Source organism: Ambystoma mexicanum, chromosome 2p, assembly GCF_040938575.1.
Source record: "Ambystoma mexicanum isolate Mex_15411 chromosome 2p, UKY_AmexF1_1, whole genome shotgun sequence".
Classification (NCBI taxonomy): Eukaryota; Metazoa; Chordata; class Amphibia; order Caudata; family Ambystomatidae; genus Ambystoma; species Ambystoma mexicanum.
The window spans coordinates 468,163,129-468,182,380 of record NC_090923.1 but is presented as its reverse complement, the minus strand read 5'-3'; positions in this window follow the sequence as shown (position 1 = coordinate 468,182,380).

The following is a 19,252-nucleotide window of genomic DNA, read 5'->3' as shown; positions in this document are numbered from 1 at the left end:
GGCTATTTAGATGTCTACCAGTGTCGTCATTCTGGAATTTGAGTTCCTTCCTGACTTACAGAAGTTTGTATTTTATTTTGCAAAACAGACAGTTTCCTTAGAGCGTTCCTTTGAGGAGTGCTTTCACAGTGTAAAACAGCGTGGTGATCTAACCGGATATGTGTATCCGGTCAATTGGCACACTGTAATAAGCTGCACAAGTGGTAAATCTAATCCAGAATCTATGGCTACGAGCCCCCACTTTGTAAGCGACTTCCATTCAACACTACAGCTAAGTCAATGCCTAGTCTGGGATGCTGATGGAGGCCCTTATTGATGTATTTGTATGTCCAGTTAATTTACTCTGGATGACAACCCTTATATAACACCCCTCTCTCAGAATCCCCCTGACCCCGCTGAGCCAAGAAGTAGGTTTGTTTTGCAAATTTAAAAGGTTTATTTGAAATTAAACAATATATATCTATCACACTTTTAAAGTAAATTAATATTTGATAGCACACATGTGAGGATGATAGTGATCAACAATGGATAATGTTACAGTGGTACACTCTTTTTGATGGCTTAGAAGTGATATAGACAGGATGAAGTAGCTGATAATGCTTTTGTGGCTTCAAGGACATTGCAATGATGAATGAAAATGCAGTACAGAAAATAAACTTGATATGATTTCAACTAAAACAATGCAATCACTTTTCTTTGACAAGTCACCCCCCCTCTATGCAAGGTAAAGAGATGGGAGGAAAGCACACAGTTCTCAGGAATGCAATCAAATATAATTCAGTTCCCCCCTAGCAAGCTTAGAGGAAAACAGGTATGTGTTTTAAACACAGGCACGATACTTTGATGTGGTTGCAATTAAGTGAAAAATATGCTAAAAAGGCTTTTAATTCCCTATAGGGGGTTCAGGGTAGTTGATAGATACTTTGAATCAGTTCAGGATCACTTTAGAAATGCTCTATGAATGATTGTCAGGTTGCACACGAATTTCAGCAAGGAAAGCAAGGACAAATATTTTTACACGTGGCTGAAATTAAGCAAAATGTCAAATCACGGCAAATTTAGTCGCATTCGTCGAGTGCAATTACGGAGGCACTATAAGGAGTAGAAAGTCGGTTCTAGGCTCGTTGGAAAGCTTAGAATCTTGGCTTTAAGATGACAGTTAAAACTCGCTCCTAGCCCTACGGTTCCAGAGATACGGCCGATTTAGTAAAGGAAGTTTTTCAGATTTGAAATTTCAAAACTCAGAATAACAGATGACATTTTTCAGTTTTAAAGATGACAGAAAGACACGATTTTAGGAGGCAGTTCTAATAGGCTAAAATAGTTTGGATTAGATTATTTTAAACTAAGAGATTGATTTTGGCACAGTGCTAGCTGGGTACTCACACTAGATTTTGGACAGGAATGCGACTTCGTCACCGATCGGGTCAAGATTGGCTGCGGTTCTCTGGTACTGGTTCCGCGCACAGCGACCTGGGTCAGCTCTCAGCACTGCACTGCGATCTGGTCTGGGTCTGACCTCTCTGGATAATTCTGCCTTCTGGGTCTCTGGTTCTGGCAAAAGTCCTTGGTAAAACTTCAAACAGCTTGCCCGGCTGTTGAATAGTTTGGTTGGTTTTGAGGCCTGCTGAAGAGGATTCAGCCCTCTCTGCTACAAATTCAGGAGTTAATTTCTGGTCTCTGGAGGTTGATGGATTTGAAGTCTGGATCTCTGGATGTGAAGTCTGAAGTCTCCCGGCAAAGCGAACCGCAAGAAAGTGGAAAGTGAATGTCCCTACCTGGGTTCCAGTGGCTCTTTTTATGTCTTTAGAAAGTGAGTGTGTGCCTGAGCCTAGCTAAGCCTGCCCCTCTCACTTATCATTGGCCAGTTCCTCCTCTCTTCCTTGATTGGGGGAAATAAATGGAGTGTCAGAGTGATGCTGTAGGTTTTATGGTCAGAGGAACCTCCCCTTGTCAAATTGCACACAAATCTATTTCTGACTCAAATACATATTTATCTATGCACCATTTTTCTAATATTAGAGGTACAGTTAACATATTTTCTGTAGCACCAAACCATCCGATCCCTGTCTTTGTACGATGTCATGTTCACTTATGACAGAATTCTCCCCTTTTCATCCAGATAACGACCTCTAAACCTTTCCAGATTTTACGCAAAAGTGCACCAGGGATATGGGTTTCAGATGATAAAGTGTCAAATTTTGAACATGCATACATTTGGAGTAACAACCTTTTTTTCCGCTACTATCCTCAAGAACATACCACAGTGTCCTAACACCTCTCAAAATGTGCACAGAAAAATCACAAGAATGATGATGTTATTTATATAATTTTGACAAGTCCGCACTGTGAATTATCCATCTTTTTAAAATCATGCTCTGGCCCCAAAGGGGTGTGGTTTTCCAAAGCACATAGTGGAATTTCTGGTTTATCCACTTCCCCCAAGCTCAGCTTGCCCTCACAGGCACTGCCCCTCCCAGTTTCTCCCAAGAGGAAGCCATTTTACGACCCCCCCCAATATAACATTTGCCTGAGTCCAGGACAGGGCTTTGTTCAACTTCCTGCAGTCTGCAGGTACCACTCCCCTAATTCAATCAGAGAGGTGTCACCTCCTTTTGGTGGGGGCAGCAGTATGCAGCCAGGCCTGGGAAGAGTTGTTGAGCCAGTTAAACTCCTGTCGGGGGTAGTTGTCAGGCAGAATTCAGCTAAATGTCACTTTAGTTCCCAGTTTTCTACATTCAAATCCAACTTACAATTTTTTGCACATGCAGCTAGAATGCTGATTCTAAGTTCAAAACTATGACATTTAAACAATTGCAACCTATGTGACACTCACAAGTAGGTCACGCATTTATTCTAAACATTTCGATGTTAGTGGCTTTAAACCCAAATTCACTTAAGCTGCTGACATCCCCAGCTATTTTTTATATATACATTAATTAATTACTTCCTTCAAGTCATTTCAGAATATAGTTTTACATTGTATCCACCTCTTAGCAAGTCTTTTCTGGGCCTGGTTTGGGTTCATTTGTTCAGTTTTACACAAAAGTCTGGTGGTTTTAAAATGCAGTCTTTCTGATAGTGGTGAGCACCAGTATTGCATCCATATTTGACATTAAGAAAATGAATTCCCCACAGTTCTGGGTTGCTTTTGGCAATCAGCATTGCCATTCCCAATGGTTTCAGGCTACTGTGTGTGTAGCCCAGTGGTGGTTTTAGGCAGTGCCCTCCTGTGCTCACAACATAGGCAAAAATGGGTGGCAGTCTATTCTTCATGTTTTCCCTGTGCACTCTCTGGGGAGTTCTGGCCATCATGATGTTTTCAATGCCAGTAATGCACGGTTTTATGGTAGGGCTTGGATGCATGGGTAAAAACATCCCACACAACCAACAGATTCAGTGTGGAGAGTGAGCTGGCAGTTGGCCAGCTTTTCCAAGAGTCTGGGAGAGGGGAAAGTTCCAGTGGCAAAATAATGATTACAGAAATCGGCCAAGGCTGGATCAAGGGTGTCACTGTGGTCCTTGATGGTTCTGGAGGAGCAGGCAAGCACCTGTTTCGATGACACTTCCATAGATGGGACTTGTCTAGAAACCTTGTCAGGTGTTAGAGAAAAAGAGGAGAAAGGTGAAGGAGAGGGAGATATGGCCAAAGGGGGCTGAGAGAGGGAGAGGAAGAGGAAATAGTGGACAGGATGTCCTGAATTTTAGTGGAGAAGCAAGAGGCCAAAGCCGTATAGAGACCGCAACAGGATTGGCCACTTCCTTGCAGATTTGAAAGAGTTTGGCTATGTTGTTAGAGGCCGCAGAGACCAGGCTTGAATTTGTGCTCTCTTCTTGATGAGTCTTATTGCTTCGACTGGCATTTTGGTGCAACCAGTCTAGGTATGTCTTAATGGGGCCTGGCATGCTTTACTGTAATGTTATTATGTGTCTACACAGGTCTACATTGTGCAGCCAGTTGGACATGTTTTCAATGTGGCATGGCATTTCTAATAGCAAAGCATTAATGTTCATGTGCACTGTTGGAGACTTGCATGTATTGGATTGGTGTTGCCCTACAAAACACTGTGACTTTTTAGCCAATTTTTCTCAGAAAGTGTGCTGTATTGCATTAAGACACAGAATGAGATGGTGGGTATAAGGTCTGGAAATCGCACTTTTGCCCACTTCAAATGTTAATCGTGGACTTCATCTGCGGTGTGAGAGTCATATAGTAAGCGTACCCACTGACACTTAATAAATGTAAAAAGACTGGTTCAGATATGACATTTACACCGTGCTAGTCCTTGAGATATTATATATATAGATAACTGAAGCACAAGTATTCATATAAGGATGTAGTCCAAGTTATGTCAGCACTAAGTCTTTTAATTAAGCTAAATGTCAGCCGACACGTGTTTCGACTTGATCATCATTATCACGGCTGACAATATCATTAACAGTAAGTATACAGTATATGACAACAGGCCCCCATCAAATAAACAATGCAGATATAAATTAATCATCCAAATCCATGTATCATAGTTCATAAAAGGTACACATACCCAAGTAGCAATCAACAGCACAGGCCACATGGAGGAAGAGGTAAGGTAGAACAGCAGAAGACAAGTAAAAAAATACAATTAATTATTGAGAATAGGTGTTGACTGCGTTTCCATACATTGACAGCATGATCTGGGCCATGAATAGATTAGCAAGCGAACGGGCATATTTTGCTCCCATGGCCACACCTTTTACCTGGGCATAATATTGATCATTGAACAGAAAAACATTATTATTAAGAGTGAATTGCAAGAACATTTTGACTATAGTGATGTGTGCTAATCTATTCATGGCCCAAATGGAAGAGACACACATTCTGAATAATAGTCAGTACAATACTAGCATTGTTCTTTGGAGGAGATTTATCGATGAAGTCTTTATGATATGGTCTGGGACTGGATATGAATTTGTGAAATGTTTACAGTACGCCAATACCAATTCAAATGGCATTAAATTCACAGGTCAATACAGCAGTGAATTTATAGACTTCCTCGATCTTCAAATATACATAAGAGATGGTACAATCAACACCAAAACATTCCACACACCCACTCAGGTTAACTCAACTCTCTGCTCTACTAGCTGTCATAAGAGTTCCACCATACAAAACATACCACGGGGAGAATTCTATAGAGCCCATAGAAACTGTAGCACAGATGAGGACTTTGAGAATGAGTGCAAGCTCCTAGCAGCAAGGTCCAGCCAAAGGGGTTATTTTAAAGAAAACATTAGAAGTAGCCTAAACAGGTACCGCACTATGGATAAATCCTGCACTCTAAAATCATCGAGTTACAGATCTAAATTGCACAACACTGTTAATTTCATCACCAAATTTTCAAGAGACTCCAATTGCTTATACAAGTTACTGCATAGACGTTGGGACATTCTTTCATTGGATAATGATATCAAACCTTTTTTGGGAGACAGAGGATTCTAAGCGCGGACCCGGGGATCGAACCTGTGTTGCTCCGTAACGTTTTTCTTCCAAGGCGTGCACATTGCCGCTGAGCTATCCTCCCGAAACACATGTCGGCTGACATTGAGCTTAATTAAAAGACTTACTGCTGACATAACTTGTACTACTTCCTTATATGAATACTTGTGCTTCAGTTATCTATATACATAATATCTCCAGGACTAGCGAGGTGTAAATGTCATATCTGAACCAGTATATTGCATTAAAACACATATTTATATCTTTCTCCTATTACAATGTGTGGCATACCCTTTCAGCAGCACGTTAGTACGTATTGCGCAAGCGTGGTAATCTAGGTCGGCCCAAAGTGTGGCGCGACCCATGATTTGTTGCCGTTTGGGTGGAGGGCACTCAGCATGGCTCGCAGGGGGGGCCCCAGATCTTGTGTTACGCCACTGCACAGTGCCTAGCACAAACCTATGCACAGCAATGAAATGTGCACATGCAGAAGCTTAATAACAGTTCAATGAACTTATGAGAGGAATTGCCATCTTGCAAGGGTGTAGAAGCCCTGCCTTTTCAAATATTGTGTTAATTAATAAAATAAAGCATGTAATTGCATCTCGGAAAGGTAATCTGATGATCGGATTCCCCTTTCCCAAGCTCCATGCCAAACGCATAGTGTGTACTTGTGGCCTTTTGTATCAGTATCCTGATATGCAAAGCCTGCTCTACCAGTGGCACAGAGCGCACAAGTGCCCATTCGACAGCTAAAAGAACGTCAGTGAAAGACACGCTGGCAGGAACTTCAGAGCACAAAGTTTGATGGTCAGGCTTCATAAAGGGAGATCAAAGAGATTCCAGGAGTATGTATTTTGGGCTGGGAGGGGCAGAAATTAGGTTGGAATGGCCATAGGAATTAAAATAGTCATGGACAGTCAATGGGTGGGTGAACAACCAAACATGCCCCTCGTCATATGTAATTTCTCCATGTTGTACTCTAATGCAATAGTCTCAGTTCATGGGTGGCACTAAAGACCACCCAATAGCCAATACTAAAAAGGAGCTAGATCAGGCAAATGGCTTTAAGACCATTTTTTGCACTGTGCTTTGCAAAAAGTGTGAATGGTCTCTGCCATTTATGGATACAATGGATTTCAATGCAAGTTGCCTGTTTTTAGCCAGTGCTGTAGGAATCTATTGCTTTTAAGCCTGCATGAGAATGTCATGCTGGTGTAAAATCAGGCAGAACGTAGAGGGCAAACAAAGGCAATCTCCTGTATCATATTTTTGTATCACTGAATAAATTGTTTTAAATGTATGTCACACACATTGAATTTATTCGAAAAATATATCTTTTTTATTTTTGCAGTGCAACTTTTAATACATCCTATGAAAAAATACCTATAACACAATAGATTTCAATCTCATCATACTTCATGTACCTCAATCATAACTCAAACATCCCCATGTTGCACACAACCAGGTGAAATAACCACAAACATGAAACGTATCACAATAGACAAATGTGCACAATGGCATTCACGTGCAAATAGTGCAATGTGGTTCAACAAAAGTTGCAATATGTGCAAAACATTGACTGTATATGTTCCATTTTAACAACATTGATAAAAAACAGTTTGCCCAGGATAATTATTTTAGCCTATGTTGCAGCTCCAAACTGCGTAGCTAGGGCTCAATTACTTTGCAATCCTTTTTATTGATGAATGAAATATGTTGTTAGTCTAGTCAAGTTTCGGCTTTCGGCCTTAAGTTTTTTACAGTAAATCCAGCCTTCTTCAGGGCGACAACAATTCGTGGACATATGTGGTGAAAACAATCCTGTGTGAGTAGGAAAAAGAACTCTTGTTTTGTCACATAGAGAGTTGCACTACCGTACATATGAACGCGCAGAGACATCACTAGTGCTGATCAGGAGAACATGGTTCTCCAGGAACAGGAGTGATGTCTTCCTCCATATGTTTAGATGTTTAATGGGACTAATTATCCCTCTTTATGCGGCAACTCCAATGCCAAACTTCATTATCAAGTTCCAATAACATCTTGCATTGTTGGTTCGTTCCAAATGGGCTGCTCAATTAACTCTTCTCCATCTATTCGTGTTGGTGTGGCTTATCAACTGGTTTATTTAAAGGCTGCTTCATTCGGTCTATGTGACGTAAGCAACAGGCCACGCTCGAATCTGGCGTCTCAGGACGGCGACTCGAAGGAAGAGCATAGAGGGCAGGCAGAAACAAAAATCCTATTCTGTGCCTGTGATGAATTGCCATCTGGCAAGGGCATTTTTGTTTTTATAATGTAATACAATGATGCTGGTAATTACATCTCTGAAAGTGAAATCTCCTAATCAGATTTTCCTGTCATAAACTCTATGCTAAAAGCATAGTGTGTACTTGTGCCATCAGTATTCTGATTCACAGCACCTGCTCTACCAGTGGCACAGAGCAGGTTCAGAGGTCATTTAACAAACAAGCATTGGCAAAGCAAACAGTTTTGGCTTTTGGATAGCTATTAGGCATTTGCCAGGCACTGCTACTATATGCCCAAGTAAGCACATCATGTTGCAGCTACTACCATTGATGGATTGTTAATACCAATATGGCAGTACCTGGCAAATGCATTTCCCATGCCTACACAAAATTCAAAACTGTTGCCAAAGCACATTTGCATTATATATCGCAAATGTGAAAAATGGCATGGAGGGGACTGATTTGGATGAAGGTTCACATGTTGCTGGTCCTCTCACTGCAATGTACTCCTTTCTTTAAAAAGAGGCTCCTAATCTTCAGCATGGTATATTGTATTGGTGTACAATTTATTTGCCCTCAAATGATACATTTGGAAAATGACATGGTTGCCCAAAATGTTTCACCTAATTAATGTGATTTAAACAAATTTTACATTGTACTTTTGGACTTTATTTTTTTTTTACTTTTCTTATGGTTAAAACTTTCAGCACTGGTTTCTGGATCTATACATTGTGTTTGTATTTCACTGTGTTTCATGTAAAATGTCAGATTCCAATCCTCTGTCTCTACAGAATTGTTAATAAGTAGATATGCCTACTTTGTAAATAAGGAGATCAGACCGAAAGATGCAATATACTTCTGTATTGCATACTATTATATAATCTCCATGCCAAAAATAAAGTGGAGTCCACTAAGCAACTCGAGGTACTGAGAATCTCCAGAAGATCGTTGAACTGGATCCCTGAAGAAATTATGTACAGGAGCTTATGGTACAGGCATATAAAGGTCCTCGGCACCTCTAATAATTTGCCTTTGACTTGGAGAGCTCGGTGTCTTATTCTGACAATAACACACACTCTATTCTGCTGACAGAGTCTCACTTAGTGGGATTTTCCCATTGAAAAACGCTTATGTAAACCAGGCTCTGGGCCTCTCTTCAATGACATAATCACTAGAACCTCTTTTTAAAAGGTGTTAAGTCGTGAATAAGGCAATTTAATAATAATTCATATAACTTAAATTTTACAATATTTCTTTTAAGTTTTTATTATCTTTATCGAGTATCTCTTGATTTCCACAATGTTCATTTGGGTGCATTGGGCTTTATGGTTTGACACTGAAGGAGCCCCAGAATATTAAATAGAAAAGTGGACCTACTACCATAAGAACTGTGCACTCGTGATTATCACAGAGAAACACTTTAGATCCACACATTTCATAAATGTTGGTAATTTAAAGTTTCATTATTTTCTATAGCTGTTTATAGAGAGGTGAGGCCACAGTAACAAGAGGTAAGATATTTATTGACATGGCTTTCAGAGACAGAGGATGGTGCTCTCTGCCCAGAAACCTTCCACCAACTGACCTCTGTACACAAGCCATACATTCCAAAGCTCCTTGAGGTGAGCAGGGATCTTCTTCTCTCTTCCACTCACCCTGTACTTGGTAACTCTGGGCTCTGTATCACCCAACTTCTCCCCTCGATCATTACACACACCAGGACTCAAAACACCCTTGAATGGTTCTAACCTGCCTTTCATCCATACCTTCACTCCTTACACCACAACCACTCCATTCCTTACAGCAGTGATCCTTTTTGGATCCATACATCTGTTTTCAAGACACTTGCGACCAACCTGTGATTTTTTATCAGGACTAAATGCCCAACTGCCCAGTCCTGTGACTTGACTCTATTGTCCTCATCAAAATCTGCTTTATAGTGCCCAGTTGCTTCTGGGTTAGGGGCACTATACAAATGTCAAAATAAATAATAAATAAACGTGTATCTGACCTTCCTGTATCACTCTTGTTATTGCCTCCCAATCCACAAACACAGTACCTGCCATCCCCAACCAAACATTTCATACTAAAAGTCGTCCCAACCAGCAATTACTTTATCTCAGAAATGTAATCTGTTTTCATTTTATGGCAGTCTAATATTCTACATTTTCAATTTGTCTAACGTGAATAATAGGAGTCAATTTCCTAGAAATACATTGTCTAGACCACACCTTTTTCCTTTGTTTCCTTTTTCTTTTGTCAAAAGTAATATTTAATAATAACTCCGACAAAAAACATTAAATTAATACATAGAAAAGATTCCTCAATTATTAATACATATATAGAAATTACTTAGTCAACAGTACATTTGCATGCAACAGCTTCAGACCAACATGATCAGTATGTGAGGTAGCAATTTGAAATATATCAAGTTCACAATGAAATTATAAATACCTCTCTATCTAGCTAATCCACATTCATTCATAATAAAACATTCCACAAAAAAACCAACACCATATGTCCAACAAACAGATGTGTGGACTCAGAGGTCTACGTTGGTCGCAAATTGTAAATATGAGGGACCGCCAACTCTGATAAGAATACTTGATAAATTCTTTCTCAGGGTTTGAAAACATTTCGGCGGAAAAACCTGGATAGTGCCCCCTTTCTCAGGACCAAAAACACACTGATAACCCCTGGGGAGAAAATATGAAATACATTTAAATTTGTCTATTTTCCCTGCATGTCTACAACACATTATGTGAACATTTTAAACTACCCTTCATCTAATAGGAAAAAGGAAAGGGAACATGGAAAATCTATAATCCCACCACCATTACATGTTTATCTGGCATATTACTCTATGTCCCAAGAAGTATGACATCCTTTTCAATTGTACCGGGTATACTTCCTAGTGTTGTTAGAGCTTTAGAGGGAGAATCAAAATTAATCAAACTTAACACCTAAATTCCAATCCAACAAATAAAACTCCATTCTAGTTCACTAGAACACTCCAGCCTGAATCCTACAGAGATCAACCAATTACATACTAAGAAACAGGTACAAAGTGTCATTGAATCTATACATGTGGAAATGTAGTGTAAAGATAAAATGTGGGAGAATAATTTCATATTCCTTGTGATATTGTCCCTTTTGTCTTGGCTTGATTCTAAATATCTCGCCCAGTTAAAACAGCTGAGAGCCACTGCCACCAGCCCAGCAAGGACACTATCCCTGGAACACTGCAGGTAGGTCCTATCTCTCTTACATCTCTAAGTCTCAATATAACCATCAGTTAGAAAAAAACAGCAAATGTGTAAATACCTGGGTTTGCAAAGTCTCTTTATCTCTCTACGCCTTATGGAATCATGATGGGTATCTGTGTATTCGACAGCCAAACAGATTATGGTCAAGCAGAATAAATTAGCCCTTAACTTGCTAAATGATCATTAACAGTGCACAATGACCTGTACACATATATATTAAAGGGACAGAATTTAGAATCTAGGGAATATTTTGGATTCCCATAATTAGATAGCATTGATTTCGAACTGACCTTTCATCACAATTTGGAGTCGTCAGGGTGGTATTTTCCTAGATGAACAATATCATCAGTTCGCTCTTGGGCTTATACCTGTGTTCCAGAGAACTTCTATTTAGATACATAAAGCCAAATAATTCTGAGTCAATCTCTTATGTACACTGGGGAAACTGCGAGACAAATTCCATCATAATCACTATTAATTCTTCCATAACAGCCCCTTCTCCACATCTCCATGGGTGCGTACCTTCACATTATAGTCCATGATATGGACATCTCCGACTAGCGACTGCCTTCAGTCGAAATCGTTACGGATTCATTGTCGCGTGCTTGCTCTCTGCACCCTTTCCTTCTGCAACAGTAACAAAATGGGAATTAGCGTGACAATACACACTGGCCTCCCTCCGTGTGTCTCCACGATGCATTCGCAGTTCCCGTTTGTTACTTGCCTGTAGATAGAGATAATTTTGCCTATTCTCTCCTCTCTAGATTCCACATATATGGATTGCAAAACATCATTTGTTTTTTCAGCGTCTGCTCCGCTGCACACTGATGAGACTTGCCTTGAACTGTTCGTAAGTTTAGTCCATCATTAGGGTCCCTTAGCTTTTCTCCTAGTTTATGTCTGCATGTTGGCCATCTTAGTCCATCGTTAGTGTCCCTTAGCTTTTCTCCTAGTTTATGTCTGCATGACGGCCATCTTGGCACAGAGTTAGGGGTAACACACATAATATGATATCCTTGTATATATGAGACCACACAAATGCACAGCGTCTCTCACATCTCAATACTTTAATTCTATGTTTTGAAATTTAAATAGTAAAAGATGTAAAGGTGCTGATTTATATCTGAAAACTGTGTGTTTGTCCATTTTTCCAGGTATAACCTGATGCAAGACAGTCTCATCCGCATTCATGTATCCATATTCTACAGATGGATCGGGTGAACGTTGTTAAATAGGGTATCACCCTAATGTTACAAATTCCTATACTCAACAATCTTTTTACAATTTGTCTGTTCTTCATCCCGCTGGTGATTGCAAAATTATATTAAGTATATAATGAACTACAACTTGGTCCCATACTATACTTAGATCCTCTCTCTTCATTGGCGTAATTACCCAACAGCTGGCATCTCTTCATTGAGTCCCTCCTCTAGACTGTTAAAAACGGTAGATCCATCTAGCTTCCTTGTTTAAAAGGGACTTTTGTGGGATTGTTACATGTTTTACTGTGTCCAGTACCCACCATTTCATTTCTTCTGCTCTATGTTTTTTTTCCAGGTAGTGTGAAACTAGAGGTGCTGACATATTTTTGCACCTCACTCTGGATCTGTGTTAATTTATTCTGTGGTGTACTGCCCTAGACGTCTGGCCCACATACTTAAGGCCACATGGACATTCTATACAGTAAACAACATTAGTCGTTTTACAGTTTCAGAGAAATCTGATCTCCCACTCTTTCCCCTGTACCAAGAAGGATGTAATTTTGTTGGTAACTTTTCATGTTTGGCATAATCCACATGAGAAGTGTCCCTTCAATGGTCGTAGGTCCCAAGATGTCAAATTGGCTCTACTCTTCTGTGTTCCTGAATGGTCAAGTTTGTCCCTCAGATTTTTAGAACGTCTAAATGCAAATAATGGTAGGGCAGTAGTCCGCAGGCATGTCCTAATTTGTGGCCAGTATTTGCTGATCATTTTCTGAATTTCAAATGAATTGGTGTTATAGGTAGTGACACATGTCATCCTTTCTTCCTTGTCAGTCTTATTTTTCGGCTCCAATAGTGTCTCCCTGGGAACAAATCTTGCTCTTTTGATTGCATGCAAAACCAGTTTTTTTGAGTATCCGCTCTCCCTAAGATTAAATCCCAACTTTGTGGCATGTGTGTAATAATCCTCTAACGTAGAGCAATTTTGTCTCAAACATAAAAACTGGATGAAAGGCAAATTGTCCTTGAGGGATCTAGGATGGAAGCTTGTGTAATGCAATGGTGTGTTCCTGTCTAATATTTTCTTATATAGAGAAAAATGTAATCTTCCGTCTCTCACTTTGATAATTAAATACAAGAAATGTGTTTGTGGTGCATCTGCTTCCATGGTAAATTTGATAGTTGGATGACGCTCATTCAGCCAATCAGATAATTATTTAATAGCTCCATGGTGCCTTTCCAAATGAAAACGATGTCATCTATATACCTATGTAGATGGGTGATGTGCTGTCTAAATGGGTGCCTCTCATTCAGCACATGTTCATCTTCAAAGGCCTCCATAAAGAGTATCGCAAGGTTAGGGGCAAATGCCGCCCCATCGCCATGCCCTGAGTCTGTAGATAAAATTGTTTCCCATAGGTAAAAAAGTTCTTCGTTAAGGCAATAGTCATTAAATCGACAATAAATTGCCCTGAGTCTGTAGATAAAATTGTTTCCCATAGGTAAAAAAGTTCTTCGTTAAGGCAATAGTCATTAAGTCGACAATAAATTCAGTTGGAACTTTGTGTCGGCTTGCCGCTTGTGTGAGTGCTTCTCTAGTTCTGTCTATGGCTTCTTCTTGTGGTATATTTGTATACAGTGATTGTATGTCCATGGACACCAAGATATCTTCGTTACTTTCATATGGTACATTTTCAAAAATCTTAATAGTAGCCATTGTATCTCTCAAATATGGTGCTGTCTTCATACTGATTGGTTGTAGGAAGATATCAATAAACATACACAGTGGTTCAAGTATCGAGCTGCAGCCCGATACTATTGGTCTTCCTGGTGGTATAAATGAATTCTTATGCATTTTAGGTAATGCATAAAATGTTGGTGTTCTCCTCTCTGAGTGGTTAAGATATTCATACTCATCTTTAGAAATCCTCCCTCTATCTGCCCCATATTGTGTAGTTTCCAATATTTCTTGTTCTATTTCCTTTGTTGGGTCTTTCCGTGAAGGTTTATAACTTTGTTGATCTTTTAATAAGTTAATTACCATGAAGTTATATTGCTCTCTTGCGAAGACTACTATCCCGCCTCCCTTATCTGCAGGTTTTATTATAAGGCTTTCATCTGCTGTCAATATATGTAGTGCTTCCCATTCTTGGTTTGTTAGATTATGTCTAGTTCTCTGTCTTATTTTACTCAGTCTCGTCAGTTCTCCCATTACACATTTTTCAAATAGTAATACTTCCTTTGGGACTTGATGATCTTGGGGTGTGAAGGTCGAGGGAATCCTTAATCCTGAGTCATCACTCTGCCAAGTAGATTCCTCATCCATAAAGATTCCTCATCCAGAAAGAAACACTGCAATCTGATTTTTCTGAAAAATAGTTTCAGTTCTAATTCCACTGTGAACCAATCTGTATCGTTTGTTGGAAAGAACGATAATCCTTTTGTTAGTAATCCCAACTGACATGGGGTAAATTCTGTACCCGAAAAATTAAACACATGTAGTGTTATATCCTCTCTTCTTGTGTTCTGATGTTGAGTGGTATTTCCTGTTAATTGTATCGCCTCCTGTTGTATTGTCTGTACCATCTCCTGCCTCCCCGTGGTTGAAGTTCGTGATCTCCCGGGGGGCCTTGAAAAGATCCTATGCCTAAAAAAGGTCTTTGTGTTCTAGTACGTGGCGTGTATCTAAAGTTTTGATTATACAAATCGTCTCCAGCAGTATCACTGCTGATATCTGAAAATGTTACCCGCCTTCGGGATCCTTGTCTGGCGTTGGTATTTTGGTTTCTCTTGGTATTTCTAAGTTCAAGATAATTACTTGCAAGGTAAGGATACATGTTCTCAGCTTTAAACTCCTGAATGTCCCTATTTAGTTTTTTTGTTTTCTTAGACAAAGTTGTAGTTTTAAAATTTTCAAATTGGGACATTAATTCCTGTAATTTATCTTTCGCATTTGTAATTGCTGTATCATTACAAAACTCCTGTTTTTCCTCCTCAAGTTCCTTTTGTAAGACTGCTCCGATTCATTGAGCCATCATTATAATCAATACCATTAGGTCTCTACTGCATTTCGTAGCTACGTAACAAAAATCAGTCTTATAAATTTCATCATCAAAAAAGAGACCTGGCTCATTCTGGACTACAAGTCCTGCTGGGATAATGTTTGATCTTAAATATTCCCTTAAAAAGTGGCCATGTAGCTCAGTGCGGAAACCTTTTTTCAACAATTTCAACTGTTCATCTGTATTGATTGTATTAGGTCGGGCCACACCTGCTGCCCCCTGGTCAAAGAAAGAAGGTCCCCCTATAATGTCCGAGATTTGTTCCTCAGTTTAGCTCAAGGTCGTGCTCTCAGCCATCTCCCTACACTAATAATACCAGTAGAGACTACACAGCTTAGAAAAAATTATTAAACAGAATAATAAAGCTAAAAAAAAAGAAAAAAGTATTGCACCATTTGTGACAAAAAACTTAAACCTTAACCAAAATAATTAAATAAATAGAACAGTAATCTTGACCACAAAGCCAACTGAATCCCTCCATTCATAACCCTATTGAGGCGCCCAACCAGACTGTTGGCCCTGGGATGATACAACACTGTACACACATGCCTAATGAAATACTCCCCCAAGAACCTTTTCATTTTCTTTGAGCAAAACTGCACCCCCTTGTCCATTGCAATCTGTGTCAGACACCTTCCTGAAAAATCACGTCCTCAAAAAACTTGACCAACTCCACAGTAGTGGCATCTCTTGCGGCCCGCTACTCCACCCATTTAGTGTGCTAGTCCACCATTACAAACATTTGTTTGATAACTTGCCCAAACCTTGAATGGGACCCATCATATCCACAACCACCTTTTCCAGGGTTGATTAGGTATTGTTAAAGGCAAAAACGGACTCTCTCGGACCACCTTGCTCTTATCACTGTCCAGTCATGCACCACAAACCCTCACTTTATGCTCCACATACTTGTCCATCATAGGCCTCCAGTAGCTTTGGCATAATCTCCTCTTGGTGCCATTGGTGCCTAGATGTCCCTGATGCACCAAACCTACCAATTTCCCCCTAACATCCTTTGGTGGAATGAGCGTATCTCCCCTCCTGAGCTTACCCGCTACCAAAGTATAACTCATCCTTCACTTCAAATAATGGTTGAAACCTCTTCTCCAAGATGCTCTTCTCTGGCCAATCCATTACAGTCCCATCCACCACACATTTCAACAATTCATTCTCACTCTCTGCCACATTCCACTCCGCCGCACCCACCGCCTCTTGCCCAATACTAGCCACAACAACTTCTTCTCCATGAGCTTCTTCACTGGTTCCTGCAGATGCCACAGGCAACCTTGACAAACAATCTGCCACCACGTTCTTCTTGCCAGGAAGATAGCACACCTGAAAATCATAACCTTGCAACACTAGAAGCCATTTCGACACCCTAGGAGATCCACTGCTCCATCCCTTTCCTGACAACATCTGCACCAAGGGTTTATGGTCTGTCCTGACAATACAACATCTGCCCCATGGATAGAATTTGAAATGAAGGATCACACAGAACACGGCCAGAGCCTCTCTTTGCACCACAGAGTAATAGCCTTCAGCACCTCTAAGAGGCCACCATGCAAATGCCACCACGTGACCCTCCCTATCAGAATCACTCTGCGTCAACAACGCCCCTAGACCAAGCATGATTTCATCCATCAGTGAGACACGTTCTATTCTTGTCACAAACATTTGCAGGAGTGGGGTTGTGGCTATTTCTGCATTGTTCTTTTCAAAAGCCTCTCCACATTCACCCGTCCTGTCATACCTCAAACATTTTATTCATCAGAAATGTGAGGAGAGTCGATGTTACCACAAAGTTGCGAACACATTTTGTAATAATAGTCCGCTAACCCAAGGAATGACCTTAATCACCTTTATCATTGGGTTGAGGTGCCCTACTTATCACCTCTACCAGATCAGTCTTGGGCTTAAGTCCCTGAGCAGTAATCTGATGTCCTAGATACTCAACACTGTCCACTCCAATCTTGCACTTGCTGTGTTGAACAGTCAATCCTGCCTCCCTCAGCCTGCCTAGCACTGCTCTTAACTCACTGGCATGCTTCCCCTCAGAGTTTGCACATATAAGGACATCATCTTGAAAGGAGGATAGTACAGGGGCACAGCGCTGGTCTTGGAAGCAAGACCAGGCAGAGAAAGAGAGGTTTGAGTCCCAGATCCACGCTTAGAAACCGAACTCAGGTATGGTATTAGGTGTGCATTAAGAAATCAATTAAAATAAAGAAAATAAAGACCACCACATACTGAATGTTCTCCAGCACCATCTCTATTATGCACTGGAACATTGCCACCGGCGATGCTAGGTCAAACGACATCCTGCAGTACTTAAAGGTCCCTTCAGTTGTGACAAACGCTGTGACAAACGGAGAAAAATGTGGCTTCTCCCACTGTGGCCAACACGTCTGCAATGATGAGCAAGTGGTGGCATTCAATCAAATGGTTCCATTGCTCTTAGTCACAAGCTACCGGGATAACCAATTGATCCCTTCCACTCTCTCAATGAAACATTTCTGCAGCAAGGTGTCAAGTTCACTCTTCAGTTTTTTTCTAAACCAATGAGGCACTGGCCTCACTCTGTGAACTAGAGCTAGAGCGCTCACTCTAACTCTGATGTGGTGCTCAAAATCCTTCAAACTTCCCAAATCATCCGTGAACACCTCTGGAAAGTCTGTGGCCCATTTGTTAACCACTTCAGCAATTAACACAGGTTCCTTTACATGTGCTTGTATTTGAATGCCGGTTGCGCTTGCTCATCCCATCCAAAAAAGGATGACCCTTTCGTTGCGACATAAACCTCTGCATTACATCTCCTTTCTTTGCATCACACCATTGCTGAGAATGTACCTAGGAGTTCGATTTCCACCTCTCTATAACCACAAGACTGGAAGTCATGAGCTCGGAGGTCTTCCAGTAGCCCCCATGGTTTCTGCAAAGGTGTATCTGGTTTTGATGGTCCATGGTGCAGCGCTGTCCACCTTCATCAACAAAGCTTTCCCATTTAGATGGAAGCGATTTCGAACACATGCATGACGCTCCCTTCAGCGGCCTGTGACTGATACATCTAATTCATATCTTGTTCGGGTTGTGGTGTTGTCTGTTCCACCAGGCCCACCGACCCCTCTTTGCACACATAAGCAAAATGACCTTTCTTGTTGCATTTCATGCAGTTTGCATTTCTTGCTGAGCAGAACAGACCGGTGGATATGTGCCTCCCACTGCCACACTTGAAGCATTTAATGCCCTTGACCTCATCTTCCCCTTTGATGGGTTTGACTGTGCATACCTCTTGGCCCTGCCTCTGTAGCTTCATGTTCTTCATGTAATGTGCCATCTGCTCCATGCCCCTTCCCATCTCAACAGCCTGTTTGAGAGATGAATCATTGGCCAGGAGCTTCACCTGCACCCTGGGGTTGTTGGTGCCCTGCTGATTAGGGAGTTAGTTAGGAGCCCAAATTCGCAGGTATAGCTGAGCGTCCTAAACACAGCCACATAGCTCCCCACTGGTTCCTGAGGTTCCTGATGTCTCTGAAAGAATTTATGTCACTCAAAGGTCACATTCTTTTTAGGCTCAAAATGGTCCTGTAGCTTCTTGACCGCCATCATGAAATCATCCATATCCCCTGAACCTTCAAATGACAGTTCAGATAACCCATCATACACACTGCGCCCCTCAGCGCCAAGGTTGTTTAACAGAACAGCTTGTTTCCTTGCAGGAGAAAACCTGTACCCACCCATTGCTATCAGGTATGTGTCAAAAATCTTTTGTCGAATGGATTAATTAACACGATAGACAAAATGAATTATCTCGACCTCACCATCAAAGTAGATGCAGAGAAAGGGAAATTATATGTAACGTCACATAACAAACCAACAGATAACAATTATTTTCTGCATGACCGCCATTTTCACCCATGACATGTACGCGACAACTTACCTTTAGGTCAGTTCCGACGACTACAGATGAACAGTACCAACTGCAATGACTATATAC